Genomic DNA, 15186 nt, shown 5'->3' on the forward strand with positions numbered 1-15186 from the left:
CAAAAGGACGATCAGATTTATTTAATTATTTTATTTTAATTTGATTTATTAATTTGGAACATTAATTTGCTCTTTTGTTGAGGAAAAACCATGTGACTCTTGATACCCCTCTGAACACAGCTTATCAAAAAGGTCGTGCTGTCGCAACCAGTCACCTTTTAAAACATACATACTATTTGGTGCACTTCAAACTGAACAAATATGCCCGAGTTTTTTTCAAGCTCACACTCACCAACTGCATAATCATTTATGTGGGATATAGTGCGTCAAAGTCTTCTTCGTAAATCTGAAAGGGAAGCAAATATTTCCCAAACGTCACCAAACTGCACCCACTTTATATCTGTCATCATTGCACTACAGCGTATATTTAAAGAGTGAAACTTTTTCATCAATTAAACTCCTATTCTGCAATTTGGAGATCATTAGGAAAATAAGTGAAGGTGTGTTTGTGGGGGTGGGGGGGGGCTCTCACAGACATGGAACATTTCTATTACTTCATCTTGGGCCTCATGTATAAAAGAGTGTGCAGCTTTCATACTGAAAGAGGGCGTACTCACAAAATTTGGAAAGTACGTACGCAAAGAAATTCTCAGATTTATAAAACCGTGCATACGTCAAGTCCGGCGCACCTTCTCTTTATACATCCCATCAAACGTGAAACTGAGCGGAGGGGAATGAGTAACACACCACGTCATTCCACCGTCACATTAATATACAAATGACTCTAAAACGCCCTCTCTGACGCCTCCTTCCTGAAGAACAATGACAAATGCGGCAGCAAAGAAGGAAAATAAAATAAAAAGATGGAAAGTGTGCGATCAACACATCAATTTATGATGTATAAATTTGAAAAAAATCTGGAATTAGATATAAACATGAAGGAACTAATTGTGAGGGTCACCACGGCTGCTCTCATATTAATGAAAAAACTGGCTGTGCATTGATAGTTGATCCTGTAGGTGTTGTTTTTCTGATGTAACATGTTTGTTTAGACATGACTTGTTGTTGTAAATGTTTCTGCCTTTCTTGGCCAAGAAGGCACTTTCTTCAAAGTATTTGTCTTCAGTGTCCTCTGATCTCATCCACGCATGTTCAAACGTACGTGGTGTATCATTGTTGTTTGTCACAGAATAATTCATGTTTGTCACTGTAGACACATTAATAATAATATTTTCAAACACTCTGATAAGTTTCAGAGCTTAATATTGCAGCGTCTCCACCTGACAAGCGTTTGCGGAGCGCTCCGCGAATTCTCACGGCAGCTCGAGAGTTTGCGCTGCGGTCCGCAAGGTTCCACGCCGAGTACATTTTTATGAATGCCATCATGTGCATACCTATGGTCATGAACTTTGGGTTATGACCGAAAGAACAAGATCCCGGATACAAGCGGCTGAAATGAGTTTTCTCCCTTTCAGGGTGGCAGAGCGCTCCCTTAGAGATAGGGTGAGGAGCTCTGTCACCCGGGAGGAGCTCGGAGTAGAGCCGCTGCTCCTCCACATCGAGAGGAGCCAGCTGAGGTGGCTCGGGCATCTGTATCGGATGCCCCCTGGACGCCTCCCTCGGGAGGTGTTCCGGGCATGTCCCACCGGGAGGAGACCCAGAGGAAGACCCAGGACACGCTGGTGTGACTACGTCACCCGGCTGGCCTGGGAACGCCTTGGGGTCCCCCCGGAAGAGCTGGAGGAAGTGTCCTGCGAGAGGGAGATCTGGGCGTCCCTTCTCAGACTGCTGCCCCCGTGACCCGGCCCCGGATAAGCGGTGGAAAATGGATGGATGGATGGATCATGTGCATATAAGCAAGTGTACGCCGTATTTTTGTGCGTAACTCACGGTTTATACATGAGGCTCCTGGCGATGCTTACCTTGGGGCATCTGCGAGCTGCGGTAAAATCCCTATACTATGAGGAGTCATGATCAATAATGCATCGGCATGGATGTGAGGTACGCCGCTCAAAGGCATTTGCTTATCTCTGATGTCAGTTACAGCTTTCATCTCAGTGACATGCCACGCTCCTGTGTGTATATGGCACTGGTTCTCAAAGTGCGGCCCGGGGGCCAATGGCGGCCCGCAGAAACATTTCTGGCGGCAGCAATGAATTACAGTTGATAGTTTTAGTTCAGGAGCTGCTAAGCTTGTTAAATGTTTATCGGACATTACTGGATACAGACCAATAAGTGTAAACTGTAGAACTGCAATCTGGTCATTAAAATTATTACAAATGGGATTTCTTTCTGTTATTTTCCTTTTTTTTCACCTTTGGCGGCCCTCAGTCCAACATTGGGTTCCTAAATTGGCCCTCAGGTATCAAAACTTTGAGAACCCCTGGTATATGGGGATGTGTGTGTGTGTGTGTGTGGAGATGGCGGGAAGGCAGTATTTACACACTTTCCATCCTGTTATTTATTTCACACCTTGTTTGTTTTCATCTACCCTGTGCCTCTGAGGAAATCAGCACTCATGAACCAAGAATCAGCACCACACCACAAGACTCAATCGCAATTGTCTTTTCTTTATCTGTTGTCCTATAGTTACAGAATCAATTTTTTACCAGTGTTTGCACAACTAAGACTTCACCTTCACGCAAATAGGTTAAATAAAAACTTTCTGTGGCCGAATAAGCTCCTCCGCAATCACATTACCTGGAGCAGTGAGCAGTGTTACCGGCAATGATCGAGCGGCGGTGCGTGGCAGTGTTGGGCTCGTGACCCCCTTTCACTTCCTATCGAGTGACATCCGGGTTGGTGTGGCCGCAGTTGGTGTGGTGAATTGTTTGGCGTGGCATGTGTGATGCGCCTCTGTCTCCTGTCTTCACTAATATCAGGTATATGCCTGTGCTCTTTCCTTGGCTGTAAACATCTGCACAGCATGGTGCACATAGTGAGTATTGTTTACCATCTTACAGAGGCAATTGGCGCGGCTGCGGACTTGGAGAGAGCGGATCGCTCTGCGTTGGGGGCTTTCTGGGTGGCGGTATTTTCCCTGTGAAATAAGCTGCTCATTGTTAATCGCTGCCAGGTTTGTTTTTCCATAACTTTTATCTAAGAGGTCTTGTTCTGCTGCACAGAAAAGCCGTTCCCGGGCTGTTACCGGTCATCGGCCGCCACATCTGGAAAGGATACTGACGTTTTGGCTTTGAGACTGGTGGTGGTGTCTTTTCACACCAGTCCAGTTGTTTGGTGTGTTGTGTCACGGGTGGTGTTGTGTTGGATTTTCCCCTCCCCCCCTTTTTGATTTTGTGGTGGTAAGCCGTGGTACCAGCCCCAGACCTATTCTGATAATTTTCTATTGGTTGTGCCGTTGGAGGTATTTAATTGTTATGATGAAATTAAATAAATTATATTTTTGTAACATAGAACCCGTCTCTGTCCTGTGTGTCAATGAACCTGTGTCGTCCTTTTCTATTTGCTTTTCCCTGATTATATTCATTTATAATTCCTGGGGTGAAATTCCCCCAGGTGGCGTTGTCGCTGGTTTCCTCCCCTTGGTCCTGCCACATTCTTCAATCACTTTGTGTCTTATATTTAATATACTGTGTTACAAAAACAATCAGCCCTGAGTTGAGATCTGGATGTGCAGTGTCACATGCACTCACTGGCCACTTTCTTACTTTCTTAGGTACAGAGTACACACAATACAGTAGCAGTAGTGGCACTTTTTGTGGTCTTCTGCTACTGTAACTCATCAGAGATGGTCTTCTGCTCAGGGTTGGGGTGAGGTTAACCACTCTAGCCGTTCTCCTCTGACCTCAACAAGACTTTTTCACCCAGAGGACTGCTGCTCACTGGATATATTATTTATTTCTGGACTATTCTCTGTAAACCCAAGAGATGGGTATGTGAACATGCCTAAATGCATTAAATTGCTGCTATGTGATTGGATATTTGTTTAAAAAAAGTAGTTGAAAAGATGTAATTGATAAAGTGGCTGGTGTATTTACAACAGAGCCCAGTAGGGCAAGCAAATGAGCAATCACAAAATTCTGAACAAATTCACAGCTCTGCAATGTTATCTAACCCTAGGTACTTGGAGGCAGTATGAAGACAAATAGACCAGAAATGTTGATTATCAGCAGCACTGTAAAACCCACATGTATCACTACAGTTTATTCTCATGTCCAAAAATGTTTACATGATAATAACAATTCTGATTGTGTATGTGCACATGTTTTTTTTGACTTACTTCTGACCTTTGTAACGTAAGCAAATGTAATAAGACACAATTCAAAAATATATCAAGATCCCTTTTGTGAAATCAAGGTAATTTCTCTATGCTTGATTCACACTGGGACACAAACCACATCCTTAGCAACAATTAAAGTAAAAATGCAGAAACTGTGTTTTCAATTGAGTGAGAAAACTGCTACTGTGACAATCATGCTATTGTATGAGTGAAGAATAAGGGAGGAAAGCCTTTTTGTAGCGGTGTGTACACTGAAATGGAGAAACAATGTCCAATCAATCGCTTTCCTGCATTATGTATTGGCTTGCTGTAAAAAAAAAATTGCTTGAATAAAGTGTTGATTGTTCAAGAGATGCGTGGTGCTACAACACAGTTGATGTGATACCTGATAACCACAAGTCATTATGTTTCCACTGTGAAATAAATACAGGCTCATTAGTACAGGGGTCCGTTTCACAAAACAGGTTTAGTGAAAACTCTGAGTCTGTTAACCCTGAAATGAGGGAAACTCTGAGTTTTCCCTTTCACAAAGGAAGGTAAGTCAAACCAGAGAAAGAGGATTAACTCTAGCCTGTTTCACAGAGAGAGGTAACTTAAGCTCTCGGTCAGTTACCATGGTAACATGCTCTATGAACCTAACCTGGTCGGGACCAGGTTTTTCTCAACAAACATTGAGTTTATGAGTTTATACAATTAAAAAAAAAAAAGAATAAAACCTTATATTCTATATACCTTATATATAACTCAACCTCAATTTTTCCCTGACTGCCTAGGGTAGGCACTGCTATACCCTGCCTACCCTGACTGCACGTCACTGGCTGTACATGTACTGTACAGCCGACGCTCGTGTGATATCTAGCGTCTTGTCAGGTTGACTTAAGTTACTTTTTATTGACAGTATTTGGTAACACTGTCAAACAATCTTTGAATACAAGACAAGGAATGATCGATTAAGCACAAGAGAGAGCTGGGAATATGACGTCATCGTTTGCGTAAAATTTGGCGTCTACACAAAAATGCTTGGCCGAAGGTTTGAGATTTTCCCACTCTGTGAGGCGTTTGATTTTATCAAAATGCACAAGACCAATAAAATGATTTAAAAGCAATATTTATGCTAACAAAAACTAATATAAAAGATGATAGCATAGCAGATATGTCTATGGTGCTGTTGGTTTCTGTCCCCTGTACAATAACGAGTAACAATATGTTTCTGCACATACGTATACTATTGACTAAAAAAAATAAAAATAAAAAAATGCATCCCCCTTGCTCCTGAAAGTGAAATATCCAGAGTTTAAATGTTTAAGTTTTAAATTTTAATGTTTTTGGATAAGACATAGTGCAACTCATCCACCACTAGTATGTGTGTGTGCTGGCAATGTAAGGCATTATAAAGCGTTTTATTGAGTGCTTTGCACTGCTTTAAGGCAGTATACAAGTGCAGTACATTTACAATATACATGGTCCACCAACCACTTTTAATTGGTCAGTTCTGGGTCAAAGCCAGAAGACTGAAGAGTGTGCCAATAACAACCAACATCACAGATACACATAGAGATACAGTCAGGTCATTGGGACATGGCCATAATTCTCTTCTTTTTGACTCTATACACCACTACAATGGATTTGAAATGAAACGGACAAGATGTGCTTTAACTGCACACTTTCAGCTTTAGTTTGAGGGTATCATTACATCTAAATCAGGTGAACCGTGTAGGAATTACAATACTTTCTATACGTGCCTCCCACTTTTTAGGGGACCAAAAGTAATGGGACAATGGGACTGAAAAGCTATTTCATGGACAGGTGTGAGCTATTCCCTCATTATGTCATTCAATTAAGCAGGTAAAAGTTCTGGAGTTGATTCCAGGAGTGACATTTGCATTTGGAATCTGTTGCTGTTAACTCTCAACATGAGATCCAAGGAGCTGTCACTGTCAATGAAGCATGCCATCATTAGGTAGAAAAATCAAAACAAACCCATCAGAGAAATAGCAAACACATTAGGTGTAGCCAAATCAACTGTTTGGAACATTCTTAAAAAGAAAGAATTCACCAGTGAGCTCAGCAACACCAAAAGACCTGGAAGATTACGGAAAACCACTGTGGTGGACGACAGAAGAATTCTTTCCCTGGTGAAGAAAAACCCCTTCACAACAGTTGTCCAGATCAAAAACACTCTCCAGGAGGAAGGTTTATGTGTTCCAGTCAGCAATCAAAAGAAGACTTCACCAGAGTGATTACACAGGGTTCACCACAAGATGTAAAACATTGGTGAGCATCAAAAACAGGAAGACAAGATTAGAATTTGCCAAACAACATCCAAAAAAATTCTTACAATTCGGCAAGAACATCCTCTGGACAGATGAGACCAAGATCAACTTGTACCACAGTGATGGGAAGAGAAGAGTGTGGAGAAGGAAAGGAACTGCTCATGATCCACAACATACCACCTCATCAGTGAAGGGAACTGGTTCCCTTGTATTTATTGATGATGTAACTGCTGACAATAGCAGCAGGATGAATTCTGAAGTGTTTCCAACAGTATTACATACATATTATACTGCTCATATTCAGCCAAATGCCTAAGAACTCATTGGACGGAGCTTCATAGTGAAGTTGGACAATGACCCAAAGCAAACTGCAAAAGCAACCAAATAGTTTTTTTTAAGGCAAATAAGTGGAAGCTCACTCTCTCTCTCTCTCTCCCTCTCTCTCTTCCCCTGTGCGAACAAGGCTTCATACTCTCTGCGCACACTGGTTTAAATGGGCAACAAATAAATGCTGAGTGCTGATCAAGAGGTTTGTGCAAGCGGCTAGGTATTCATAGACCCAGCTCCCAACCCAACTTTGAGAATATATTAACAGCAATATTTTGTTTTATATCGCCTTAGAGTCTCACGTTAACGCAGCACGTTAACGCCGATAACGGCACACCACTATTGCTTAGTTTGTCCCATTACTTTTGGTACCCTAAAAAGTGTGAGGGTTATTATTGTAATTCCTACACAGTTCACCTGATTTGGATGTAAATACCTTCAAATTAAAGCTGAACGTGTGCAGTTAAAGCACAACTTGTTTCATTTCAAAGCCATTGTAGTGGTGTAGAGGGCCAAAATAAAGAGAATTGTGTCGATGTCCCAATATTTATGGACCTAACTGTAGTATAGATCCTTTTCCTTTTCTCATTTCAAAAGGAGAACCAGCTTGCGCCAGGTACGCTGAGATCGATTGACCAAATAATGAACAGCAATGTGTTTTTGACTTCCACTAATGGCTGTGCGGACACTGGAGAGTCAGCTAGCACTGACACTTGGCTTTCCTAATGCCCGAGACACACCGCCTGTGTTGCATGTGTGACGTTGGCTTGTGTCTTTGTCTTCAACACATGTCCACACTGTCTGCTGGTGCTGCAAGTCCTATCTTTTTGTGCTGACATTTCTTCATGGCCATCCGAAATAAAATGTCTGATTTATTTCACTGCAACTACAGTTTGTATTTATTTGTGAACAAAAACGGTTAAAATGCCATTTATAAGAATATTAATATACTAGTACTATAGCCTACCAGTGTTGGGGTAGTTACTCAAAAAAAGTAATTAGTTACTAGTTACTCGTTACTGCTGTAATTGTGAAATGAGATTACTTTACTAGTTACTGGATTTGAAAAGTAACTTCACTACTTATTACTTTGCTTTATCGTTTCTTAATTTACCGTGTAGATATATGGACACACATCACTTAGCCTGCCCACATAGTGTTTATTGTATAATGTACACATAATGGCATGTAAAACCATATGATCCAACTGGACAGACTGGATCATTTCTCTATGCTCAGTTTTATCCCCACATCCATATATGATACATACATAAGGATCGAGTACAGTCACGATGAAATACAGGGGATCCGAGTAGATCTTAGTAAAATGTGTTGGCAGATTCACGATGGCCTCGACCAGTATGTATCTATTGCTGCAGTGTTTCCCATATAGTGATTTGACTGTATGATGTAAAAGACAATGTCTATAGTAAATACAAAGAAGAATGAGTCACTTGTACCTTTCGATGTCTTTTGACTGCAAACAATAAAATGGGAGCTCTTTGTATTCACAGTTTCAAAATCTTGTCTAGACAACCTTCCACATATTAATACCTGGATTTCTCCTGTAACATTATATTATATACAATTACTCAATGAATCAAACTTCATTTATATGGCACATTTCATACAAACCAATGCAACTCAAAGCACTTCACAATTAAGTAAAATAAAATAAAATGAAACATACTGGTATACACACGTGCCCACCCCCACCCCAATGTGCAATAACCAAAATTATATTTTTCATATATTCCATGTCTACCATATTCACATTAAGAAAAATATTAGTGAGAACTGTGAGTTAATTCCACCAATGTAACTACACGTCTTTGCTCTGACTATTTTGTTGACATGCTGCAGTGCACAGCTGTGCTAATCCGTACATGAAAATTCACACGTAATGCAGGCAGTGCGTGTCAGGCCTAATACCGTTGCTGCTTGTAAACTATGTAGGCTCGATAAAAGGGAGATTAAGACTGCATTTACACTTAGAATTAACATGTGATCTGTATCTGGATATGTTATCTGCATAATGACACCCGTTAATGTGCAGCGGGAGTCCATAGAACCAATATAGCTGCCCCGAGCTATGCAACCAAGGGCCACACAAGGATTTTCAAATAATCAATGTGTCAGAGGCAGCGCGTGGTGGAAGACGTCGAAAAAAAGATACTAAGAGATGCTGTTGCTTTTGAGACAAAAACTACACCAGCAGACTCAACAGTGGATTGCATAAAAGATGCATAACAATTGCAAAACATTTGTGCTGGGTTTTATGCAAATAAGTTTATATGCATATACAGTAACCTTATTTAACTCAGGTTCTTTAAAAGCTCCTGCAGCCTCTAGCTTTGCAAGCTGAATGATCATGCTACGGTTCTAGAGGCTGAGCTGCGATGCTGCTGAATATGTTAGTGAGACGCAACACAGCACAGATGCACTGATTATGTTTAAAGTTTAAAGGTATTGATTGAATTAACTATTTTCTTTAGAATCACTGCCAAACACATTTCAGTTTGACTCGTAAGATGTCCAGTTAGAACAATTGCTAATGTAACAGTAATGCTCGTGTGAGCATTACTGTTACATTAGCAATTTTTAGTAGGGCAAGTTTAAAATGTAAGCTACACAAACAACCTTCTTGTGTCCATTACATGGCAACTGCATATGATGTAAAATAGCTAAACAAGATGTGTCCAGCAACCACATAAAGACAGGGGCAGCATATTATGTCAAGTATTTATTAACTGACCAAGGATCAAGAGTTTTCACAACCTTTACCAGATACATACAACAAACATATGCCAGTGCAGTCAAAGTATTAATTAAGTGTAAAGGAAAGTGCACAATTGGATCTTTAGATGTGTTGCTAAACAATACTTTCTTACACAAAACAGTTTATTTTGTCTGATTTGCGTGAAGTTTAACCTCTCAACTGTGTCTCAAAATATGTCATTATTATGGGTACATTGTTCTTGTCAATAAAGATGTTATATTTAGGGATGCACTGATAATTCGGCGGCTGAAACACAGTGAGTTTACTGTGGAACAGCACCTATTAAATGCTGGAACGTCTCATTGTGCTAAAGCGAAACTTGGCTGCATACGGAGCACAGATTATGAACTCCCTGACATTGACTTCACACCAGAGAACATTCTCTCTCTTTCAGTAGTTAACTAAAGACATCAGCTCATCTGATGCATCTAATTGCAGCGCTAAAGTGTCTTCTACACAAAGATTGAGAACATAAAGAGCTCTGCTCTTTAAGAGTCTGTCACCACATTTTATTAACATCTACCCAGATCCCCTGCACTTCATCGCGACTGTACTTGATCCTCATCATAAAGATGTAATGTTATGTGAATTGTTTTTGATGGGTTAGGGTTAGGTTTAACTGATGTCTAAAACACATGTTACTATTTGAAATGAAAATGCATTTTTTTCAGCATATTTCATGTCATAACTAATGTGGTCAGGTGGCGCAACCAATATTTGTCAAGTGGTGCAACCAATTTAAACCAATAAATGATACGTCAAACTGACCAAATAGTTTATAAATGTAATGTGTGTAGTTGTTATACTGAATATATGAATTTGTGTGATTATTTTCCTGTCTTTAAATGTAAAATTGGATGTTAAGGATGTTTAAAACCAGACCTTCAGAGACCAAAAATCTTAAATTATTGTAAAAAAAAAAAACACAATGGTAAAAATAATAATGTTTATCTAGTGTAGACAGCTTAAGGTATAGTTGCCAAATAATATATGTATAAATAAATATTAGGAATCTATATATTTTTTTTATAAATAGTTGGTTGTGCCACCTGACATTTTTTTGTTGTGAAGTTAAAGATACTGTTAAAAAATTAGTTAAAACAGTTAGAATAGTTATTCAATATATGAGAAATGTTCAAACACATTGTTCTGGACCCAAAAATATGCATTACATCTATTTTGAAAATACTTTTAAAAAATACCATTTTAGAAGCTTTATTTGTCATTGACCCACAAACGTTCCGTTAAGGCCACATTATACTTCTCCGACTGCGTAATGCGTTATCCGACTTTTGCCGTCTCCGTTGTCCCTTGACGGAGTGACGGACACTTAAAACATATTTTGTGCAGTCGGAGACGACGCACATAACCTACGCAGAGAACTTTACACAGAAGTATAAATTGGGCTTGAGTCAGGTCTGATAATGTTGACACAGCTTGTTTTCAGATGAAGGACGCAGCAAATAATGTAACATTTTTACATCAACAACAAACAAAAAAAGTTATGCACTGCAGCTTTAACCATACAAACACGTTTCCTGTCTGTTACGTTCATAATTCTCAGAGTTTGCTGCAGCTGGAGTCAGATTTCTTAGAACCCTTTTTCTCAGAGAACAGAGTTTTCACTGTGTTGACTGAATTCGGTTTTCAAAGAAAATAATGTGGTGAAGATGGCTGTTCAAATAAAGTTTACAAGAAACATAAACAACAAGGATATAAAATATTCATGCCCCTAAAACAAGGATGAATTACAAGAATTACAGTGTAAGCAACTCAACTATCTTCGCTTTCGGGCTTACCTGTGCAAAGGTCTAAGCTTGATGAGTTTTGTCTGTATGCTTAATTACAGATTGCAGATAAAGTTTTGTGTTGGTTGAGCAAAGTTTCTTTCTTTAGTGGATGCGCTTCCAAGGAGAAGGCACAATTTGTTTCAAAGACTAAAGAAAATGCAAAGTTAACAAAGTGAAAGGGAAAAAAAGAGACTTGAGACACTGTGAAATGTGAGACCAGAGAAACTTATAGAGAGAACGAATGGCAGAGAAGCAAAGTGAAGGAGGGAGAATGTGAAAGCGCATCGATCAGCATGGATTTGGGAACAAGCTTGGCTTGCTGGCTCAGTGTGACGTGGGCCTGGGCCCAAATCAGTCAGGCAACACCTTTGAAATTCTCAATAGCTTCCTTGTGAATCAGCCGTCCCCCTTTCACAGCTGCCTGGAGCAGATAACAGGCTCAACTCTGTTAACAATCTCACCTAATAGACTTCTTCCCTGTCAATCAAGTTTAGTTTCAAAATACCAATACAACCTAGGAGCTCAACACCCCCCACACACACACACACACACAGAGACTCACGCTCACATTCTTGTTTTACTTTGGTCATCAGGACCTATCCTTAACCATCAGTATGTGAATCCCCAACCCTAACTAAATCAACTCTTAACCTTCAAACAGCCATTTGAAGTCCAGGAATTTGTTCCTCACAAAGCTTTTCGATCATGGCCTTGGGTAAAAAAAAAAAAAAAGGAAATACAACTCCTAATTATAAACAAATACTATCTATATATAGAATCATCTGGGTTAAAGGGACAGTTCACCCAAAGCCGTGCTTTGCCTTATCCTCCATGCGACGGTTGCGGGGCTGCTGGAGCCAATCCCAGCTTACATCAGGCGAAAGGAAAAGATCGTCAGGCGATAGCAGGGCTGTTCAAACGGAGCTGAACAACCACTAATTCTGAAATTCACACCTATGATTTAGAGCATGGGTGTCAAACTCTGGCCCGCGGGCCAAATTTGGCCCGCCGTGTAATTTCATTTGGCCCTTGAGGCAATATCAAATTAACATTAGAGCTGGCCCGCCGGTATTATACAGCGGCAATCGCGCTGAGTTTAGCCGGCGATTTGGCGACTTTGATGGTCAGTATAGCGGTATTTTTAAATGTATTAGCTTGTGGAAAAAGTTAATGTTGATATTTACCTCAGAAGGCTGCAAATAGAAAAGAGGCATTCAATTTTTTATTTAAATTTTATTTGATATGCCATTGATATTTTTTAAATATTATTTGAAACTCGATTTTGCATGTCACTACAAAGTTATATAAGCCTTGCTTGTTCAATATTCAATGCAAAACTTGTTTGGGTCCCTATTAAAAGGTTAATTTGTTCAACCTTGGCCCACGGCTTTGTTCAGTTTTAAATTTTGGCCCACTCTGTATTTGAGTTTGACACCCCTGATTTAGAGTGTTCAATCGACGTCTGCATGTTTTTTGAAAAAAAAAAAAAAAAAATGTAAATTCACTCATCTACTCAACACCATGGCCAGGTGAGTGAGTGAGTCCACAAGACATTGTTGATTTTTTTGAACAGAAACAAATAAATAAAATGCCTCTACACCATATTTTAAGGCTAAAGATCTACTTTAAAATGCAAGCAGCTCTCAATCTGTTTATCTTATATGAAGTAGTTGCAAGTAAACATAGGCATGTGGATATGTAGTGACTTGAGATGATGCATGAATAAAATTGAATTGAATTGAAATTGAATTGATATGGCTCAAGGGAAAAATGGACATTTAGGAATAATAATGATTATAATGATCATAATAATAATGATAGGAATATATATATCTCACTGGAAATTGAACAAGACAGGAAGAACATATGACATCTTGTGTTGTTTGCACCTTTTCTTTTGTTTAGAATCGGGAATTTGTCATTATATTATTATGTTGTTATCCTCAGCAGGTTTCAACAGCACCCTGCTGTCATGTGTCTGGATGCCAATGGAATACGATAATCAAACAGTAAACAAATAAATAAGCATGATCCCTTTGGACGGCAATGCAATACAGTAACATGATGCGACATTGAAATAAAACAATGTGACACAATGCTGTGCAATGTGATACAATACAATGTGTGATACAGTTTGATACAATCTGATTACGGGTCTGTGGGCCCTGCATACACAAGCAAAGTCTGAAATCTAATTTCATTTGATTAAATGTACGCCTCACAGCAGAGCATGCAGTGTGTGTGTGTGTGTGTGTGTCGGATGTGGTTTACAAAGGGTGCATAGCCCTCATGGTTTCACCCTCCATATTGCCTCTCTATCAGCTCTCACATTGCTATAGTATCTATTCTACTATAACAGACGGCCACCTGACTTCAAACTGTGCCCGATCCACACATGCTGTGTCTCCCTCTGCCCCACAGTACATCAGAGACCGTGGTGTCCTGGGCATGTATTAAATGGAATCTGGATGAGAGGCACCTTTGGGGGTATCCAGGTTCATCCACAATGCACCGCCTGCATTTCATTTACTTAAGTTTTTTTTTTTTTCTTTTCTTTTCCTGGTGGGTAGGAGGGCACCACAGTTGTTAAATAGACTTTGGTCTGATTGTCAACATGTATAGGAAACCAAATGAGCGGCCTTGTTGTTATATCTGCTCAACACAAAAGACTAGTCTTTTTCCAACAAACATTACACAAAGATATATTTAGAAAATGTCTCTTTCATGGGAATCCCTATTTAAAAACACAAGAGGCCGTTATATTGATTGCAGGACTGGGATTTTTTTTTTTTTTTTTTTTGAAAGCTTGAATGGAACAATTTAACAATGTATCTGTCAAGCTTTTGAAACCCTTCTTTGGGGAGAAACTCAACTTAACTTTGATATCTTCAAACTAAAGTTTCATTTATATCTGGTTTCCAGAACACAATAGAAAAATCTGGCCTGAATAAACTCGAGCATTGATTAGAAATATGTAATACAAGCAGGAAAACCTGAGAACATAACTTACATAATAATCCCTTTCCTAACCACTTAGAAAAAAATGACAAGGTTGGGGAGATGAAGCACAATGGAATAAGATACATTGACATTCACGATGAGGTTAAAATGTGCAGTTTCTGTTTGAAAAAAAAAAAAATAAATTCACATGTAGTCACAAATCAATCAATGAATCAAAATATTATCTGATAAGAAATATTTAATGGTCTCAGCACTGGCTTTACACACTAGAGAGTGTAAAACAGCAGTGCAGCAAAAAAAGTGGAAAAATTATTAATACATTACTAACAAATGATTAACAAATTAAATGCCACAAGTAATTATTACATATTATGAGTTTAATTTGATTGTGTTTTCATTTAAAGTAAATCATTAACTAATATTCAGTTATTAATTAACAAATTGTAACCTAAACACATGCCATGAGTAGGTAATGCAATAACCCCTTAATGGCTAACTATTAATGCATTAATCAGTTAATGGTTAGTTTATAGTTTAAGTCGCAATCAGTAATGATCATTATGCAATCAATAGTAAATTACTTGTTAATCATTAGTGAATGATTAACTAATACGTTACTAAACAATCTATTTCCAAGTGGCATATTTTTATTCTAACCAGGCTTTTATTCTTAGAGTTGTGTCATGCAAACATATTGTTGACATTCAGATTGTTCTGTAATCCTCTGCAGGCTTTGGTTTGACATACACTGTCTAGCGTATTCATGTTCACAATAAGGGCGTCACCTCAGGATCGGTGTTGGGGTTTTAACATCGTAACGTTTCACACATTAATCATGACCCTAACAAGCCTGCAGTATGACCTCCAAGACTCTCG

Source organism: Microchirus variegatus (assembly GCF_963457635.1).
Source record: "Microchirus variegatus genome assembly, chromosome: 4".
Taxonomy (NCBI): domain Eukaryota; kingdom Metazoa; phylum Chordata; class Actinopteri; order Pleuronectiformes; family Soleidae; genus Microchirus; species Microchirus variegatus.